The 16905-nt window shown below is 33.8% G+C and overlaps 1 long non-coding RNA gene across 1 annotated transcript in view; it reads left to right on the forward strand.

Annotated features, from left to right (window-relative positions):
• The window catches only part of LOC128198428 (uncharacterized), a 31080-nt gene extending 14481 nt beyond the window's left edge, over positions 1-16599 (forward strand). The window contains exons 2-3 of the long non-coding RNA XR_008251145.1: positions 2647-2758; positions 12144-16599. This is a non-coding gene — a long non-coding RNA (uncharacterized LOC128198428). The remainder of the gene's footprint in view (positions 1-2646; positions 2759-12143) is intronic.
• The last annotated feature ends 306 nt before the right edge of the window (positions 16600-16905 follow it).

Below are 16905 nucleotides of genomic sequence, written 5' to 3' on the forward strand. Positions count from 1 at the left end.
TAATAAAAGAAACACTGATATAGCTTATGTGATTAATGTAAGAATCATAAGGTATTTTTTCTAAAATCTAAAGAAAAATCCCGTGAGTAAATCGTAGGCGTACCTACTAGTTCGTAGTCCCTCGCAAGGCGCCATGTGACTCGGCGATGACCGATTGTTCAAAGCTAAACGTTTATAGAGTCGATAACTCAAGCGTTTTACGGGCAACTCCGTAATATATGGGGCGTTGCGAAATTTTCTTTTGAGTGCGCCCTAGCCCCCGGCCATATGAAAGAACAAATATTTAACTCGGTCGGTTTCATGAACGGAATTTTATTTTCAAAGACGAAATATTCGTTATACAAATAATACTTACTTACTTACCTACAAATTTTAACTATAGTAACTATAAAGATCGTAATCACTATTTCAGTAAGTACATATCTTACTGAAATAGTCTATTTACGCCTAATAGGTAACATAAATAGTAACTTTAAATTACGTCCTCGCACTTATTTTTGAATCTTTAATTATGTTACAAAACCACTTTGGGATAGAATTTTATTGTATAATGTACATGTCATCATCATTATCAACCCATATTCGGCTCACTGCTGAGCTCCAGTTTCCTCTCAGAATGAGAGGTTTAAGGCCAATAGTCCACCACCAAATGACCACTGGTGGACCACTGACCCAATGCGGACTGGTAGACTTCACACACGCAGAGAATTGAGAAAATTCTCTGGTGTGCAGGTTTTCTCAAGATGTTTTCCTTCACCGTTTGAGACACGTGATATTTAATTTCTTCAAATAGGTATATGTAGATACATCTACAGATAGGTAAATAATAAAAAAAATGTCACTCGATTTCGGCTTAAAAAGAACTATTAAAATACCTCTTGATTATAAGTATAAGATACTCATTTCAATCCCATACCTTACTAAATCATAAAATAACTGATTCCACGTAACTTTACGCACGAACTAGTGTACCTATAGTCCTTACGAGTAAGAGGTACCTACTTACGCAGCGAAACATATGAAAATAAAAGCGCACGAAAGGCTTAGCTTTTTGCTACATGTTTGCAATAACAATAAATAATTCTAGCCGTTCGGCGGGGTGGGCGACCGGTCGCCGCTTACTTTTTTACTCTATAAACAATCCTGTCGGTCGTTAAGAAGAAAGATGAGCTCTAACTGCCCCTGTTTATGGACACTAAAATCGTTGGCACGTGTCGAGAGTCGCGACACTTCTCACCTGATAAACTTAAAAACGATCGTTTAACATGTCGTCAAAATCAAGGTACCAACTATAACTTTTTTCTATATTTTAATTGAGAAATAAAACTGGTGCCCTTGTAATAAGTGTCACCACTTAACACGAGGGCCTTTTAGGTAGAATTAATATGTCTCTCGAATAACTAAATATTTATCATCATCATCATCATCATTATCCGCTGACGTCCACTGCTGGACCTTCATCTCCCATGGACTTCCAAATACAATAGTCTCGAGCCGTTATATTTGGAACTATACCTACATAAGTAAGCGAATCAATTAAATCTTAAACTGCAAATATTAATTGTTTGCTCGCTGAGTTCAACACCAATGTAGCACAACCTGGAATATACTTTGCACACTAATATTTGCTTAAACTTTAGTTACGAATACTCCAACTGTTTTGTTAAAAGTACCTAACATATAGCTGAAATATTGTCATATGTATTAAACCAATGGATGTGACAGATTCGGAATGCTCCATTAAGCAAATGGCTCTAATAACTCGCGCTACATCCGCTTTGCGTCTACTCGAGCTCGATATCATGCCATAATTTTATTCTATTAACAAACTGGAGGAAACCAGAAATTCGCTTTACCCTAATGGACGCTTTGCGGAATTTTCCCTACAAAAAGAAAATCCGTGTAACAAGCAGTGTTTCCTCGTTTTTCTTTGCAAACTTCTTACATTTGCGATGAGAGGCGCTATCTAATAATAAAAATACCTACGGAGGAATCCAGTTTTCGTACATTACTTACGTATAGGTAGGCTTTTGTATAGCTAAATGGGAACGTGGATCGCGTCGGCTGAGTGCAGGTAGGGAGTCAGATAGCGTGGGCTATAAATAGGTAAACAGCATAAATAGAAGCGGTTGAATCGACTCTGAGCCACTACTAATCGATACGCAATCTGTTTGCTACAAAACCACGTAACTCCAATGAAATCAGATACTCTAAAATGATCTGTGTGTTTATAGAATATAAGGTCGCTTTCCCATAAAACGTTACGTAAACATATTTGTTCTTTAACGGAATGTAATACGCGGAAGCACACACACATGTAGGTATGTTTTGTAGGAGGTATGAATAAAATGTATCTATGTGTTAGCGTGACCAGTTAAAATGATTGTAACTAACTTTGTATGATTTTTGAAGACTATTTTGATTGGTAACTTAAGTTACCATGCTACTATAGGTTTAAAGAATAGGTAGGTATATTATTGAAGCCCGTACCTGCCTAAAGGATCCAAAAGAACCCAAAAAGATAAATTTAAAGAACTCTTACAAAATTTGATTTTAGTGTCACAGTAGGTAGTCTTGTAACAACTACCTACTCTTAAATGAACTTCGAATGGAATTTTATTAAAGGATTTTTGTATTTTTTTCCAGAAAACTCGCTGTCTGCCTTCGAGCGCCTTTATGAGAAAACTTTGTGGAAAACGAGGTCGCGTTCCCGAATAAAATCTCAAACTTCAATCCCACTTTGGCAAAAATTTCAAATGTAAGCTTTTTGATACTTCTTTGCTGTCTTCCGAAAATGTAAGAAGGAAAAATAAAATCGTATCTATACCTACTACATAAGAAAAATTAAATTTATTTAACAATCACCGTTCGTAGGTAAACTGGACTTTCACAAATAAATTGATGCAATAATACAATACATACGTAGGAAAATTTTTTATACAACTTAACGTAGTTATTGAAAAGGTTAATAGGCAATATGAATATTATAAGAGTTCAATATAGAGTCAGGCCGGAATCGTAATGAAAAAATTGTTGGAAAAAAATCTTTTTACGATCGACTTTATAGCAGGCAATTGGAAATATAAAATAAATGAATGTATTGCCAGTTGACAATCTGAACTGTGTAAATTGTAGCAAAATATGTGTGTAAGGGGACCAAAACATTAGTATGTAAATTGAAAGTCGATTCAAGTAATAAATAAGGTACCTTGCAACGCCTATAAAATCATTTACTCGGCCACCGATCTATATTGAAAAATAGTTATTCTTATAACTATTTTTCAAATTAAAAGTTATTAAAAGTTACTATTATAATACCTATCCACCATAATTGAATTAAGTTATTAGGTAATTAAGTATTTTAAAACTTTGACTGCTCGAATGTGTGAACCAATATAGCGATAACAAGTTGATAATTATTGTATTAAATACAGCGATATTTTATACTATAGATAGGTATGTTACGTGTCTAGATCACCGCAAAAAGTGATCCTAATTTAGCTACTCCACTAAGCGCACACATGCAAAGTTTTATGTTTACTTACATTACATATTTATGTATATATAGTTCTTGCACTTCCTGAATACATAACTCGTCGTTGTAGACAATATTTAGGTATTATTTGTTTAACAGTTTCGACAAGTTAGTGACATATTTATTATAAAATCTTTGATTAAGTGAATATTTTGTTGGTGTGAAATTGAAATTATACAATTACAATACACTTATTTAGAATTCTTTAGTCAGTATCCCTTAAGGTTGTAAGTAGAATAATAAAATGACCTTTTGATTGTCAGTCCACGTGGAATTAATCAGTTAACTTATGATCTTAATTCTTCAAGCGCGAAGTTAAGTACTTCTTTAAAATCTAAAAGTTAAAAAAAAAATATTGTAGGTATACCTACATAATATGTTATACCTGGTACATAATATAAAGCTTTACAGTATATGAATGCGTTATATACCTAGGTATATAGGCTTATCATCTAGGTTTTATGTAAAGAATTATATGTACCTATGTATACCTACATAATATAAGTTACCTACCTTACGTACAAGTAAAATACCCATCCAATGAAAATAGGTAAGCTTTGGTCGTTGGTACGTTACATAAACCTTAATTTAAAAATACCAGACTAGAATCCAGTTAGTAGGTACATGAATCAAAAACCAATAAAAATGAATAGGCTATCAAAAAGGATTACCTGCGGGTTAATGTCCGCTGCTGTATCAACAGTAGGTAAACAGTAAAATTAATACAATATTATACCAGTTCTGTTTGCGAAATAAATTTATTTATGGCACTAATTAGCTATAACATGAATATATGGCATCATGTTTGACAACCATTTTCGAGTTGCTGCATAACTCTAAAAGAAGAATACCTATACATATATAATATAAACAATATACCTAAGTATTTAATCTCTCGCTCACGAATAATTGGACTGATTCATAAAAATAACAGTTCAACTCAACTAAACTTTCAAAGTCATAGAGAAGAAAATAGAAATAGAAAATGATTTTTTAACATCCTCGGGAACAAAATTATTCCTCTATAAAATGTAATAAATACCTATTCTCTTTTCTGTAACCCTTTCAATGCGTATAAAAATTTTAATTATCTACGATTGGTGTCCTTATCTGTGTCATGAAAGCGAAATTAACAAACTCCCTTTCATATACTAATCAAAATTTGTAAAATACTTTTGAGTAAAAGAGTATAAAATATTATTATAATAGCAGTAGAATCTTCAACTAAAGAGATTTCATTGCAAATGTATAAATAGACAAAACAATTATAAAATCCGGAGCAAAAATGTTGATTGGCCAATCAGCAGATTCATTTAGGTATTCAAGAGGTAACATTACGTCGAGAGTGCGCGATCCAGCCAAAATTAAATCATTACCAACACCTGCGCTCCACACGGTCGCTTCCGACCGACTCGCTTCGTCTCAATTAGCTTTCGGCGGATTTAACCTTTATATTAGGTACTTACACACATTTAGTTATACCAGAAATACATACATATGTCCCTTTGCGACACCATTTTGAGTTTCCTTAGATATATATAGACTTACCAAAGTAAATATAGCTAAAATTAGTCTGAATTCGATTAGGTAGATCACCTACGACTATCTATTAAATCCCTGCGTGATTAAAAGATAAAGTTTACCTATCGTTCTCGATCATTAGCCAAAGAAGATTCCCAACGGCCGTTTTAAATAACCTACCCAAGATTACGGATAGATAGCTATCCTCGTTTATCAGTAACAGTTAAACTATTTTTACATAGTTGACTATCTGTCAGTAGGTTATTCAAAAGCAAATAAGAACAGAGAGATAGATTTGTTAACTTTAGTAAGCGAAATGGCGGATAGATAGGTTATTAAAAGCGGCCGTAAGTTAAAGTCAAATTAATTTATTTCAAGCAGGCTTAGATTTCAAGCACTATTGAAACGTCAGCTTACTAAATACAACTAATAACCCATAGTGATTATCACACCAAATATTAATTGCTAGTAGATGCCGCGCGGTTTCACCCGCGTAATTCCTGTTGCCGTAGGAATACAGGGATAAAATAACCTATAGCCTTCCTCGATGAATGAGCTATCTAACACTGAAAGAATTTTTCAAATCGGACCAGTAGTTCCTCAGATTAGCGCATTTAATCAAACAAACAAACTCTTCAGCTTTATTATATTAGTATAGATAAACTTACCCCACCATTTAGCATAGATGCCAGATGATATAAAAGATACTTACTATAGATACTGGCGCCGATACATTCAAACTATTAGGAACATACTAAACACTGATTAGTTCTCATATTATAATATAAATCGAATTATTTACAACAAAGTTGCATAATACGTGCAAATACCAAATAGTCACAAACTGATTAAATGTTTTAATTTATTCAAAATGCCCGTCTGACTTTGAACGTACCGATACATAGGTAGTCTAATCGACATATAACTAGGTGATTGTATGGTAAAACCAATGGACCTCTAATCTCTGTACCTGCTGATAACCATTCCAATAATAGAGTTTAAATTTATGACGGTGCTACGAAGTTTCTAACTCCGGCCTTCGACCTGATTTAATTCGAGGGGAACTAATTCATTACAAACATATAATCGGAAGATTAGTTCCACGTGTCGACACAGCCTAGTATTATTTATTGCATCCAACATTTTTCCTCGGAGATTTTCTTAAAAATATTTATCCAATAATACACAATCGGTGCCGCCTCATCACTTATGAAAAATCGTTTCTCTTCAGAAAGTCCTCTATAAAAAGCTCATTCCAAATTAAAATTAAGGTCTAGCGTAACTAATGAAAAGAATCTTATATTATTTTTTTCCCTTTCCATTGTAAAATGAACTCTAACAGAAAAGGTTAGAGTAACTTTTCGCGTATCGTTGTGCGTATTTATAGCTTGGTTCAAAAGAGCGCTTGTCAAAATAACTAGTTGTTTTTCAAGATCCATTTGGTTGGCGGGCTTACCCGCCACTTGAATTATAACATGTTAGAAGAACAACAAAACATGTCGATATTTTAGTCGTGTTGAATAGAGTTTTAATAGCCATATAAGTTTAGGGTTCGGTATATGTAGGTACTACCTACCTACTCGTACCTACTTATATATCTATGTTAGATTAAGTATTTTACGGATATCTATTAAACCTAACGTAACTTTAATTAAAACTACGTAATATCTATTCAGATTATGGTTTACGTAATCGTATAGTTATTAACTTTGAGAGTAAATTATACCTACCTATTAAATTGGTACTTAGGTACAATATAGCTTATAAATTAGTAGTCATTCGAATTAAGTTCCAAAGGGCCTTTGGAACTTAATTCGAATGACTACTAATGGATAATCCAGTTGTTTACATTTGCGTAAAAACTCTAGACATATAAAACAATATCATTGGGTTTTTCAGCTCCCAAAAAATATCAGTAGCAGCCTCAATTTGCAAAATTGTTGGAGTAGGTTGTAGGAGTGTAGGACCTACATAAGCCTTCAATCTAATTTTTTTTAAACATAAAGCCCGCCAGGCTGACATCATGTCAGCAGAGTGCACCACGCCATTCCATGTGCCTTATCCTAATCAAATAAACTTACCTTTTAAGTACCTACTGTGCTGCATCGATTAATTTTGTATCGATAAATTATCATTTCAGGTAAAGATATAATGAGGTATAATTTATAAAACTGGTTTAATAACAATATCTTATCTGGTAAATAGGTAAATCTCGTAGTAGATTTGTGTAACTCAGTGTTATCGCAAATAATTTTCATAAGTAAGATATGTAGGTACTTTTATTGGTAGGCATATCATACGGCTTAAATATAAATGGATAAGCATACTCACTACATCACATGCATACCTATACAAACCTCATCGAGCAGGCCCATTAACATCAAGCATTATGGAGGCCATATCTCGAGCCCCAAGCAATGCCGATAGCCCCAACGTTCCATTAAAAGAAACCATAAAATTACATTATTATGTGTTAATAATTTCAAGAAAAAGTACGACCTCTCAGTATCCCGTTTGACAAATTAAAAAATCGTATTCGTTTCTCTGCGGTTAATCTTTGTTTATTACATACATGCATTAATATATGATAGGTAGATTTACCTACTTCAATTAAAATGTAATTAGACATTGCCTTATTGAGCGTGAAAGCTCAGCGCCAGTAGCTTAATTAACTGACTTACGTAAAGGAGGTTCTCGGTTTCACTATGTTTAATTTTTTGTATACTTACATTATGTGACATTAACCCTTAATGTTTTTATATTTAAATCAGCAGGCCTTATAGGTGGTCCTTTTAATTTAGTTAGTATGTATTGCTTTATATATTGTAGGTGATTAGAGTATTTATAATCCTACTAATAATAAAAACGCGAAAGTTTATATGGATGTATGTTTGTATGGATGTTTTTTACTCTTTAACGCCACTGCTACTAAAGAGATTTGGTTGAAATTTGGAATGGAAATTCCATGGATTCCTTAGATTTGCGAAAACCTGATTATTTTTTTTAATGGTATGAATGTTTGTTACTCTTTCACGCCTCGGCTACTGAACCGAATCACCTGAAATTTGAAGTAGAGGTAGATTATGATCTAGATTAACACATAGGCCACTTTTATCTAGGAAAAATCCATGGTTCCTGAGGGACTTTGAAAAACTTACTTTGCAAGGTTTCACTTATCTACTTCTAATAATGTTTAATATAAAAGACAAAGAGATTTTCACTTTACAATAAAACATTATCAATTCAACATCTCCTAAGGGTTTTTCGGTTTCAGGGTATTTTAGAGTATTAAGAATACATAGAGTATTTTTTCGTGTCCGGTTAGTAAAGCCAGGGTTCAGGATTTACTAGAGATTGGCAAAATTTAGTTAATTAGATTAAAATTACTAAATAACTAGTCAGTCTATATTTGCACGTGCATGGTAGATTCGAAATGTTTTAGGTAGATAGATATTATATAAAATAAACTTACATATATGGTTTCTTGATGTACGTACCTACTCGTAGGTATGTAGGTTTGCATAATATACTTACCTATAGGTATAGGTACATAAATAGTCTTTTAATATATTTTTTAAATTTCCTTAAAGGTATCTTACGATATAATATTAACCCTGTAAGCTTTTTTATACGCGTTATCAAAACATGAAACATCTTATGAAAATTTAATGACTTAGTTGTTTTAACACTCACCGCTCGTAAAGTTCGAGAGTTATACGTTGACGCAATCGTTTTTCAACAACTCTGTTAAAATTGAAATAAGATTAACAACATTACACAGAAAACTTTTCTATATTTTTGTTTGTTTTTTCCTTTTTTGGTAAGTGATGATGCAGTCTAAGTTGGAAGCGGGCTAACTTGTTAGGAGGAGGATGAAAATCCAGACCCCTTTCGGTTTCTACACGGCATCGTACCGGAACGCTAAATCGCTTGGCGGTACGTCTTTGCCGGTAGGGTGGTAACTAGCCACGGCCGAAGCCTCCCACCAGCCAGACCTGGACAAATTAAGAAAATCTCTATCTGCCCAGCCGGGGATCGAACCCAGGACCTCCGTCTTGTAAATCCACCGCGCATACCACTGCGCCACGGAGGCCGACACTTTATGTACACGGGTATCGGGTACCTATATGTGGGCACTGAAGAACCTTTAGTAAAAATTCTATTGAATTTTATAAACGTAACTCTTCTAACGCAGATAAAAACAGCATGGTAGGAAGGTCGGGTTATATTTAGCCGTATAGATAAGTACACGCAGTACGGGCCGATGTGGAAGGCCGAAAGGCAGTTACTCTCAGATGTCTCATAAAATTAGTATATAAGTGCTTGTGGATATTATCAGACCTGTTCGGAGCGGACCGAACTCGCAACCCGGGCGGTAGATACCTATGTTTAAAGCCAGCATCAGATTGCGGCTGACACCTTATTAACTTAAGCAGATATACTTGGATTGAAATAATATTACGGCACCAGTTTCTTAAATACGTACATACGAGGGAGGCGCGGTGCCGACGATCTTATCGGCTTATTTTAATTCCGTTTATATTTAATTAATTAATATTCTGCCTCTAAGTAAGTAATCTTGTATTTGTGCTATATAGGCTGGTATATCTACTTTTATACCGACTTATCGGGCATAACGTATGTAATGTATGCTGTAAACATCCAATTAAAAAGCTTTCCGAGTGAGTGAGAATGTTGGAAGGCACTCCCATTAATTAACGTATCATGCTCACCGAAAACTGTGCAGGCTCATAAAATAATGTCTCGTTATAACTGAAAAGTGGACTTTTATTTCACTTTAATATCGCAAATTGACAAAATCGGTACAGCGAAATGTTGTTTTATAACCTATAAATTAAACATTAAAAATTACAATAATCGGGGGCAATACGAATTTTAACGGTGAATCAAGTTGCAATGAATCCCGAACGGGTCTTAAAATAAAATCGCTCCGCAAATATGCATGACGGTGGATGCTTTGAGCGAATACCGCATCATTCCTTTCAGTCGCTCTAATAAAGCAATCGTTTACTTTATCGGCGATAATTCGCGAATACTGCGCGTTAGCGTAACAGTAGGTACAGTCGGTGAGAGAAGTGTCCATGCCTACTGTCGTGTGGCGCGGCGGGCAGTGTTTGTACGCCATCAAGTGCGGCATTTTACGGCTACACCCGTCAGTAACTTACCGCAACGAGCCCTCACTCCCGCTTAATGAGACAGCATCGTTTTAGTGTCAAACGTAACGCGGCACAAAGTTGACGCAATCCGAATTATAGAAAATTGAATGCGACGGTACCTACTCTACAAAATTGCTTAATCACGCAGCGCGTGTAGTTATTTTGGACGAAGCGCAACAAATCGCTCACGATTTTGGTGGAATTCGATTGGCTGACGCACTTACACGGATTGTTTTAAAATCGACTCCGATCCGATTACTTAGTTATCTAAAACATTTGATTTTATTTTTAAGACGTAATAATTCTGTCATACTAAAGCCGCATAAAGTAATTTGAATTAAATAGGTATTTATTACCGATACCTATAAAGTAAATCCAAAACAATAGTCAGGTAATAAATACCTACATCTATATGATTTTCTTCCGGTAAAACTTAGAATCGTCTTCTTTGGAGGTCTTTGGAAAACAGGTTTTATTAGAGCACCATTTCTCTTCTTTACGACTTATTATTCTACATCGGGTCAAAGTACATCTATTTACATAGATAGCCCTAAATCAATTGAGTCCGGTTGCCCTAATAAACCTTATGGTATAATCGAAATATGTCCGCGACAACTACAAATTAGGCATCGTACGCATTGTAACAACGCATTGTCCTTAACAATTGCTTCTATGGCCTGTTAATAATATCTGCCTTAGACGAAGTTAGGGCGCTGTTCCATTGATGCGCGCTGTAATACTGCGTATCTTCACATTCCGCAATTTATTTTATTTTCTAATAGGTAGGTACAAACAACACTGCTCGCACAAAAGCTGTACCTACAGATACTAGCTTTGTTTACATACGTTAATGTCATTGAAAAACACTTTCGTTATCAACCCACATTCGGCTCACTGCTAAGCTCGAGTCTCCTCTCAGAATAAGATGTTTTTTCCTCTTGATGTTTTCCTACACTTGCTATGTTTAAATGTACCAGTCAGTGTCGAACTTTGTTAGAGAATCAGTGCGATATACAAATAAATAAACGATTTCAACACAATATGTCGACCACACATAGGCTCAATAAATTTTCAATAGGTATATCAATAAAATAAAATTGAAAAGGTAAGCTGCTGTATCGCTAAAATAACTGTGGCTCAACACATTTAATTATAAAAAAGTATTACAAACTGCACGAATGAATTGCAGAAAACTTCCACGACTTGAATAAATTTAATTATGCAGTGTGCGGAGGAGTGGAACAATGCCTTTACAATATTTGAGATCACCGAATAAATATCAATTCGTTTGATCACACTTTGTCATATTGTTTTATATGCCCATCTAACCATAAGAGATATATAATTGGATTTTATTAAACAATAAAAATACTTATATGTATATCTATATGTTGGAGACAACGAGGAACTTTTTTAAGAATAAAGTCAATGTTGGTATATAGACATATGGTAGACACGAGTATCTACGTATTTTGGAATACCTAGAAAGTTTTTACCTTAAAATGTTAAAAGTAAAATGTTCATATGGTTTATTGGATAAAATGTTTATATATGATGTTTCTAGACCACAATTTAAATATCTCTGTAGGAATCATTAAATATATCCAGATTATTTTAATCTGATGTATCTATTGGAACGTAGGTACATACAAAGTCATAATTATGCTTTAAAAATACCTACTTTGTATCAATTGTTACAAATATATCCTATATCATACCTACATCCGCTTCATTTACCACAATAACGTCTTTAGGAATACTCCTTTACAATATAAATAACGTTACTTTCTATAGAACGTTGGTCAAAGGTATATCGGTTATCTCTGTAGATACGAAAAAAAGTATAAACCTTCTAAATATTCTCACCGATACAAGAAATAAATGCATAGAAAAATTCTTTCTTGTTATAGGAAAGGCGGAGAGGGCCCGGGCGGCACGTCGAGGATGTCTACATATTTTATTGACCCCGCACTGTACACACGTGGCGACAACGCTGGGACGCGTCTGAAGATATCTATGGACACATTAGGGAAAAAACTTGGCAGCTTTGCGACTTTATTCGATAAAACTTGTTTCAGTTATTAATACTTATAACTCTGTATATAGGTACAATAGTTTAGCGAGGTATTTTATAATAGCTAATTGCTCTTACATGTATAGATAGGAGTAGGTAAGTGCTAAAAACTCACAGCTTCTTTATAAGCAGCAGCTTTATAAGCTAAATAAATGGCGAAGGTGTGGTCAATAATGTCTTTATACAAAGAAGTGTAATTTGATAGTGTATTTACAACACACAAACTAACCGTTCATCAATGACATTTAAACTTGTATGATAGGTAGGTACTCGTAATAACCTCATAACTAACTCATATCAAATTATGTACATTATATACCTACTACTTTATGTTATGAAATGAATTACTGAAACTGTAAAAAAACTGTTGCATGTCCGGTTAACAGTTATATTAGCTAAAAATATACCTAGCAAAGTCAAAATCTAAATTCGATTAAGTAGATGAATATTTCCAGCAAATGATATGCGTGTAATATGATACCAGTAGGTGTCTGTCTTATAACTTTTAATAATATTTAATAACATAGTACTGTAATTAATTTGTAATTTAGATTATCATCATTAATTTATACGTACCTACTTATTCGTATAGTAATAATATGTTATATTTATATTAGTGCGTAGTAATTATCTACGAATATATAGTAATAATTTAACTTTTGTACCCTGTGTCTTTTGTACCTAGTGTATTCTTTCAGTTTACAAATGACGCTATTTTTTACTGTACGAGTTAGCAGATAAGGACAAAAATAAAAAATAAAAAATCTGAAATACTACTCCTGATCATGCAAATCTTGACTCGTAGTCCACATAGCTATATATTCGAACGCATGCACTATATCTTCGTCACATGGAGGTACGTCTAGAAGTGGCGCAAGCACGTGTTAGGCATGATCTGTAACGTTCATGGGCGTCATACTCATCAGCTCACTACGATTAGGCTGATTCAGTGCGTGTTGGGTAGTGGCTTGTCTTTGTAACGATCATTATCAAATGTTAGCGATAGATATAACTAACGACTTAACGTGCTGTCCGAAACTGTCTTGAGCTGAGGATTTTTTTTGTATTTCACCCCCTGAATGAACAAAAATTTTCCCCAACTCTGGACAGCTACTAAGGATTTCAAAAAAGGAAAAAAGTCATAGTCTAACACAGGCCACGAATCCAGAACTTCACAATGAAGGTATAGACAACCAATTCTAAAAAATATTAAAGGGCAAAAGGATTTGTCCTCGAACGAGTCCTTTCTCCCTCACCCCTTGTGCACCGCGCGCTGTATTTTACGGCGTATCAGTCGGTACGGTATTCCCAAACTGCACTTCAGAGCCCGGCCGCCACATCCACTGTACCTAAGCATATGTATAATTCACAAAAATATGTACCTACCCACCTATAGTGACGCACCAACACTTGCATACAAAATACTTCAATGCTTTTTACTTTAATTCTTTACAATTTTTGAAGAAATTTAAGATTCCAGTCTTTAATATTTGTATTAAAAATATAGACCACCCATATATTTTTGACGCTATGGCGTGGTTTAGATATAAGAATGTCAAAGTAAACCCTCTATGTGAGTGTGATTTAGCTATTTCACAAAAAAGCATTGCCTCAAATTTAAGGGAGCAGTGCAATGCAATCCACTCGTATAGGTATGTGTTGTAAGTGAGTGCTTCATCATCATCGTCATTATCAACCCTCATTTGGCTCACTGCTGAGGTCGAGTCTCCTCTCAAAATGCTCTCATTTTAGGGTTAGGCCAAATAGTCCACCACGCTGGCCCAATGCGGATTGGCAGACTTCACATACCTACACAGAGAATTAAAAAAAATCTCTGATATGCAGGTTTCCTCACGATGTTTTTCCTTCACCGTTCGAGACACGCGATATTTAATTGCGGACCGGATTCGAACCCTCCGGAATAGCAGGCAGAGGTCAAATCTACTGGGCTATCACGGCTCTTGGGTGAAGTGGAGTGAGTGCTTAAACTGAAGTTATTGTAACACCTACAGATCTATTACTATAACATTCGGTGAACCTTCTCCTTGTATAGTTCGAACAAAAAAAAACTAAGTAAATGCTTGTTAACATAATTAATTTGATTAAGTGATAATTTTACATTTCCTTTTTTATTTTTATAATAGGTTTAGGTAGTTAAATATTATTGTTTTAGTTACTGTAAATTATTGTAAATAATGCATCTAATTATTATTTAAAAAACATAAAAATAGTACCTAGATGAAATTAGAGATCATGTTATATGTTGTAATGAGTTTGAGATATCTATACCTAGTTATTAGTTTATTTAGATGAAGAAGAACTTTGGGTTGGGAAGAACTAACTTTGGGTTACCTTTTGGGCTTAACATAAAATATCAGCATTCGGCTGGGTACGTACCTACGTAAATTTGCCAAAAAAGTAACTAGCCAAAGAATGTGCCCAATTTATATTTGGAGTCAATATAAATAAAGCAATCTTGACTACTAGTAGTTCACTCATTTTATGACAAAATTTTATACAATAACTGAATCATAAGTAGGTAACTATATAAAACACTATTCCTATTTAAATATTTTTTGCACATGTTTTCACATATTTACACAGCATCCTATAATTTGAAATCGAATCGTATAGGAAGCAATAAATTGATACGGTTGATTTTTATTATTATTTGAAAAAACACGGTGTCTAACTAAAGATAAGTCCTAGCCGATGTCAATGTTTACATTAATTTTTAATTCAGCGTTGCGATTAGATAGATTATTTGTAGCCTAAAGTGCTGTTGGCGTAAGATTATACCAATTTAAATGTATAATTGGCAATTGAATAATCAATTAAGTAGTTAAATATTAATGTATTACCCTTATTTATTATATCTATTTATTTATTATATCTTTAAAACATGTGCAAGCTGGCAAGCAGATATTAGACTACAATGAACTGGTTTTTTGGAAAAAAATCTGAATTTGAAATGTTAGTAGGTAATTTACTACTCACAACATAATTACCTACTATTTTTTTTTTTCCTTGAGGAGGACTCCTGCCTGTCGACAGAGCATGTCCGACTTAATATAAATTTATTCTTTTGACAATATGATGTAAATTAATTTTTGATTCATTTATTTTTTATTTGTATTTTCTTTTTTTCAAATTAATTAATATTGTTCTTCTATTCATTATTAAAAGTAATTTCTGGAATGACATAATATTTACTGTAAATGTAAGTAATATAATATTTTGCATGCCAATCGGGCGTGATACAGAACAGATTATATTTATTTGTTAAGACCTTGTAAACTGTATCAGCAAATAAAGAATTGTATTGTATTGTATTGTATTGCAGGACTAAAATAACCTCCTCTACTCCAAGGGTGGCACGGGACCGCAATGCATTACTTCATGCCCCCCTCTTAAAATTTTCTCTCTTCTTTTTTTCATCTTTTTCTCGAACCTCTCTTCTCCTCATTGTTTCTTTTATCATTTTTTTCGCTATTCAACGCTACTACCTACTAAATGATATTAAGAAAAATAACTGTTGTCGCTTGCTTACAAACAAATATAGTATTCTATGATCCATCATAAACCACATCTTTTCAGAAGGCATGAAGTAAAAAAATAAGTTTTATATTATAAATAAAAATAAAAATATATCTTAATTAACATTCTTAAAAAGATTTTTAATATAGTGAGGTAAAACGTCTTCCATTAAAAATTATGCCTATAAAATTAAACTGCTTTTTATTTTTAACCCAAATTCCTTTCTCTATTAAGTATTACTTGCTTCTTATTTTCTTATTAATGATGAGCATTATTAATCATCAACAGTCTATTTTAATGACCCACTAGGAAAGGGGATCTGGAGCTTCGACCCACCACGTTGTGAGTATGTTTCTAACTATCAGCGTTAGATGACAATAACAATGACCATGACCACGTGTTCTCTGAAGTAAGGGTTGTAACTTCCTTACTCCGTGATTCTACTAAGGTATCAAATTGAGATATAAAATAAATATCTATAACTTAGCTTTACGCAGTTCTCGAACCCAGGACCGTAAGCTTATAAGATATTTACCTACCTAAACAGGTTAACCACTGTACCGCCAAGATATAAGATAAAGTTATTATCATAACAAAAATTACCTTTCCTTACACTACGAATCGTATAGGTAATCGTCCTATACCTACCTATTATAATTTTAAGAAGCCGTCGGGCCTATTAAAAATCAGATGTTCAGAATATTAGATAATTTTTCGCGTAACTTTTTATTTATTTATGTAATAAATCATACACTAACGCGCATAGTGTTTTACTAAATATGTCATATTGATAAGTAATAGAACTACCAATTAAATACGAACTTATGTTTAAGTTCGTATTTAGTAGGTACCTACTCTACCTATACCTCTTTAGTTTTTATATAATCCGTAAAGAAAATAACTTCCATAAAAAAGTAAAATAACTGAAACAGTAATTTGGTAAGTATTCCAAAATAAGGTAGTTGTAGTCAGTCTACCTGGTGGGGGTCGACCAAACACTGCGCTTTCTAGTGCGGGGTCGCACTCCATTCCATCACCTTCGGAACCCAACGAGCATCAAA

This window comes from Bicyclus anynana, chromosome 10 (assembly GCF_947172395.1).
Source record: "Bicyclus anynana chromosome 10, ilBicAnyn1.1, whole genome shotgun sequence".
NCBI classification, from domain to species: Eukaryota; Metazoa; Arthropoda; class Insecta; order Lepidoptera; family Nymphalidae; genus Bicyclus; species Bicyclus anynana.